Below are 6,015 nucleotides of genomic sequence, written 5' to 3'. Positions count from 1 at the left end.
TAAATATTACAGGGGTGATAGAGATAGCAGTCAATATTATTAGCAAGTAGCTTTCCATATGGTTGCAATTCGAAGAATTTCAGTTAACAACTTAGATACCACCTCTATCCAAATCGTATGTGACTTTGGGAGGATTTGATGTTTTATGGACCGTTGTTTGATATTTACTGGTTAAATAGATGGTTGAGTAAACAAGGAATTCAAAGAGTTTATAAATTATATTTGTAAGCCCTAATTGATTGAATATTTGTATAATATATTGGATAATTTCTTGCTCTAAAAAAAAGCTTCAATAACTTGTTCATATTATATCAAAAATCTGTACGAACATAACCATTACTTGATTCTGAGGGATTTGAGCACAGAACTATACTTGGCACTTATGTGTCACTGTAAACATGATTTCATTGTGGCTAAAGGGTTAAAGAAATGTTATTTCAAGTTCATTAAATTTCATTGAATACTACTAACTATTCTTTGAATAACCAACAGTAAATTCCAATTCTGAAAACTAAATAAGTCAACCAAGTACTTGTATAAAAATAAACATAGCTCTTTACTGGTATTGATTTATTTATGCGTGCAGTTACTAACAATAAAATTAAGTATAACAAATCTGCTTTAATTGTAATACATGACGTTAGTTGAACGAAAATATTACGAGTAGATTCACAAATGTTTTTAGAGAAAATTAGAGGTTTGTTGTTGTTATCAAAGTGCTCTATTTTTCTTGAACTCAAATGCTATTACTCCAAGGTCAGGAAATCTTAAACAAACAAGTCCTGTATTGCCTAAGGATGTAGTTCACTTAAATGATTTTAGTATCTAAGATTTTTCACAAATATTCTAAAGCAATCAATAAACACAACTAATGATTCTTTCAAAATACTGAAATGACATGAGAGAAGTAACTACACATTTATTTCATTATTTTTAATCTGTTTGTAAAAAATAAGACATCAAAATAATGTTTTTATTTTCACAAGCTATCTTATGTGTCTTGACAATATTTTTTTCTTCTTGTCGGTTTTGTATGTAGTTTCACTTTAAAATTTAGAAGCACCATTTTGAAACTTACAAAATATATTTTTTATTTCTGTTGAAAATTACATGCTAATTAGATATACAAACATAAAGTGACTTCAAGAACGGCTAGTGCTTATATAAGCAGCCGTGTTGATAAAACGTGATAGCAGTTATAGACGCAGAGTGCTTTTTTAGTAAAAGCTGTACAAACACAAACAACAAACAGCAGTACAAGCTGTTGAAAATACCCAACACAGAGAGCAATTGGACGTTCATTTCTACAGTTTGGACTAAACAAAGTGGTTTTTGACTGCTGTTTATGGCAATTTCTAATCCATCGAAAGACGCTGAGCAACAGTTGTTTATCTTCGACTGTCCCCTAACATAGGAGAAGGTGAACTGGAGCTAAACTCAACATTTACATTGAATCAACCCTTCGCAACTTAGCTATGTTGTGTAGAAAATGCGGAAAACAATGAGAATACCTTTTCATCTAGATTACAATGTATTTGTATACATTATAGTCTAGGTGTCTCTGATGTTGAAGCAATGTAAATAGTTGGATTTAAGCCTCTTTGTCACCAAATTTTGTTGGACACATATCTATATATACATTTATTGTACATCTTTCTCTTCAAATAATGTATCACAAAATCATTTTTAATTTGTAGTATAGAATTTGATCACAATAGAACATAGATTTTTACAATTTATAATTTTAAGATAAAATGAAAAAAATGCTTGTTGAACTATAATTTACTATTGTTATTTTATTGACAAATAATATTTATAATTGCCTACAGCAAATAAATAAAAAATATACATGTCATGCCACCAACCAGATTGCTCAAACATGCTTGACCATGTATGTACCAGGAGCTTAAAAGTAATTGGGTTGCTTTACCAAAATATAGATCTTTATATGAATCATAACAAATGAAAGGAATTCCAGAAGATAGGGATAATAAAATCTAACAGTTTAAGAGTGAATTTATTCACTGTTATCAATAAGTTAGTGTGTAAGTTCATGTTTGTTTGCTTAGTTTAATTTAGTATAGATTACCTAAAAGGATACACCTGATCTACAGAAAATCTCATTTATTATAAAATTCATTATGTTAACCTGCTGAATTTTACAAAAAAATATTGACTTGAATTAATAATTTATATTTTTATAAACTTAATTATTGGAACTTCAGAATATTTCCATTTGAAACAACAATAGCTTCAGAGGAAGTAGAAAACTTTGCAACTCGACTGTATAGTGAATTTAACAAATTAACTGAAGAATGTGATCCTTTGCCTTTTAGTAATGTATTTCGAATAATAACAGACATGCTTCAAAACTTATACAGAAGTTTTATTAAAAATAAATCACTTCAAGAAACTATGCCATAGCTGAATCTCGAAAAAGAGGATGAAATAAAGAATAATTGCACAAAAAGAGATCAACAATTATGCAAATTACAGGAAGAATTTATTAAAACTGGACTCAGGAGAAAAGATTTTTCAGTATGAAGGGGAAAAAATACGAAAGGAAAAATTATATATATAGAAAAACATCTAATGCTGGAGAGAAATAAAATAGAAGCCTCACAAAACTGCTTGAGGGGGATTTAAAATCATTCTCTGGTTCTCAAAAAGAAGACCTGTCTGAAAAGTCAGAGGATAGTTTCTGTGAAGTTATAAATGAATTTAAAGTCATTAAGTGAGTGGCCAAATCTTCTGTATACTCCATTACACTTGACAATAAATATGAAATTCTATCAACCAAGAAATCTGAAGAACATATAAACCATACAAAAGTCATATAATTGGCCTTAAAGTGACTGTTATAATCAAAGGGGCAAATGATATGGACAGAGTTGCCTACATAAATTGTCGAGCTGCTCAGGTTAATCCTAGGAAGATTCATACATTTTGTCAGAAAAATAATCACACACCAAATTTATAGTTGTTCCAATGCAAAGATATGGTCTCGGAAGGATACATATCATTAATAAAGAGATTGCAATTTCAAACAAGAAACTCAAAGAAATGAACAGTTTTGGTGTTACTCGCCACGGAATGCATCTAAACAAGATGGGGAAAAGATTACTTGCCAGAACAATCGTCCAGGCTATTGGTTCCCTAACATTAACATCAAGGAACATCTGCAGATCCCATGGCTGCAGTAGTGAGAGTGGCCAGCAGACAACCCCACCAGGTCACATAAAAAGCCCATCTGTGACTTAGATCAGTCAACAGATTTTAAAGACAACTCCACAGGAACATTCCACCAGTTTCCTTTAACTGTGGACAGTCGTGGCAGTTGCAAGCTTACACTCTTCCCAAAGCAGATTATCAGGCCCATTTCTAGAAAGAATAGTTTGGAAGAATTTCAGCAGTCATTCTAGTCAGAGCCAAAAATCCAACTTTCTGCAACTGAAAATACCTTCCAACAAGACAGAGCCAAACTAACAGACACCCCCACGAGGATACTCTACCTGTCTTCCTCCGGAGGAAAGTCCTGGGACTTCTCTGCTGTCCTCAACTCTTGTAAATAATAGTGTTTCTTCACCGGGCTTTAATACACCAAACACGGACAAAATTATTTTGATGCAAAAATAAGTGAATGAGTGCAATCACGTTCCAAGAGAGACTGAAAATAGTATTTTTTTTTTTTTAAGGAAAAACAAACGCTATGTAAAAAAAGTCTTAGTACCTACCAATAGTCTATCAGATGAAGCAAATAAGAATCGTAATAACACATTAACAATTATTTTGGTATGTTTTTCAATGTTCAAGGGCTCAGACACAAAACATTACTGTTGAAGACCTCTTTATAACTTATGTTCCAAATTTAATTTTCATTTGTTTATCAAGAGCATTGGCTTAAGCCTACTGAATTGCCATCATCATTCCTAAGTGATAACTCCTTAAATAATGTTTTTATTAACTGTCATAGAAAATATGTTTTGTCATGTAATGTAGTTCCTTTTATTTTGTTAGACCATGATTCAATTTTAATTAATCTCACAAATTCAATTTATTACAAATATCAGGACATTGTAGCTGTTAAATTTGACTCCAACTTTAAAACAGTCTCTTTTCCAAAAACTGCAATCAATTAATTAGCCATTAGATTGGATTTTAGTTTATAATATCATATTCATACAAAAAAATTAAAATAGTTAAGTTTAGTAAAAACTATGCACAAATAACAAATAAGTGGCCTTCCATGAGGGATAGGCTTTTCTTTTAAAGTCACTGACTGCACATACTACCAGTAATAATATATGCTAAACTGTTGTACAATTCAAATTTATAGAGTCCAGTAATAATAAGTGTTAGGCAGCATGGAAAATAATAAATAATAACATAGAAAATGTTAATAGAGTAACAAGTGGTGTACCTCATAATGACTAGTGATTAAATATATTCTGTGAAAAATACTTGACAAAAAAATAAATTTCTCTTACCAAATCCACAATAGTAAAATCATTACCAAAAGATTGTAATCCCTCACAGCTAAGAAACTAGCATACCTAGGTAACAAAATAAAGGACCCTATAAGATAGTTTTCAAGGTATCTGCTGATCTTCCTACGAACTAGAAACAATCCCTGGCTTTTTAGCCCTAATCACTCAAACCTAAAGTTTCTTTTCTTACCATCAGAAGTTTGAAGATTCTAATGTATTTTGGCCAACTGAGAGAAATGCACACCCTTTTCTTCTAGTGAGTTTTTGTTCATGATAGCTGCTGGTAAAGTGTAGTGGCAAAGAAACCAGTCATGGTCTCATTTTGCAAATTAATATTTCATTTGAAGCATCATTACAGAAAAGAGGATAACTTTTCAATTTTACCTTTCTTGTCTCTCAAATACAACTAGTTAATATCTCTACAAAAAATTACGGAATCCATCAGAATAAATACAATATTCTTTTTGATCAGAATTGATCTATTATAAAGGAGCTCAACAATTTATAAATCCATATTTGTAATAGCCACAAAAATTTGTAATTATAGACACAATATATGGTAACTTACCCTGTCAACAATTCCAAAATTATTTAATAATTCCAATATAATTCTTAAGTTCAATTGACTTTTACGTTTTTATACATCCAACAAAGGGTCTTCCGCCCTGAAATATATATGTAGTGTGAAATCTACTTAAAACAAATTCTGGAACTGTTGACAAGGTAAGGTACCACACATATATCAACAAGTTGGTCGTCAAATAATAAGATAAGCATATACAGAATTTAGAATTCACAAAAAAGCTGTACTATATTTCATTCTTTAACTGTAGATTTTGAGAAAGCATGAATTACCTTTATCATTCATTTCTTCCTGGTAAGCAATGATAAATAAATATTAAACCCAATGGGACCAAAGACAGAAATCAATGACACTGTCTCTTTAGAATGAATGGTAAAGTGTGAAATACTGATTTTCACAAAAAGCAGGGAAAGATCCACTTTTGATTTGATGGAGGTGGATTTAATGGAGGTATACAAAAGTTCTCTCCTTTGTTTTGCTTCATTTAATACACATTTAATATTTTATTTCAGGATATTTCAAAATTCTGAAATCCCAATACCAATAGCAAAACTGGTCTATAGAAGTAAATCACATGTGTTTTAAAAACTAAACATTTACTTTTAGGAAATCACATTTCTTAATTTTGTGCACTACAGAATATTGAAGAGCAGCACCTCTTTTAAATTACAAGAATAAATAACGACTTAGAAGGATGTAGTCTTGAATTAGGCCAAAAAATTGTATTAATATTGTAGAAATATGTAAAATCTTTATCTTGACCTCAACTTATAAACTAAATGGACTTTAATTTTAATCTACACTTAAGATTTGAGAAAGATTTTGTGGTAGCCTGTGCACTTAAGAACTTATTCCACCTCATAAAATAAACTGATACAACAGAGTATCACAAGACCCAACAGAACATGAAAAAGTCAACAAACTAACCAATCCAACAAAGACTTC

Source organism: Homalodisca vitripennis, chromosome 6, assembly GCF_021130785.1.
Source record: "Homalodisca vitripennis isolate AUS2020 chromosome 6, UT_GWSS_2.1, whole genome shotgun sequence".
NCBI lineage: Eukaryota > Metazoa > Arthropoda > Insecta > Hemiptera > Cicadellidae > Homalodisca > Homalodisca vitripennis.
Note: the sequence above shows the minus strand (reverse complement) of the source record.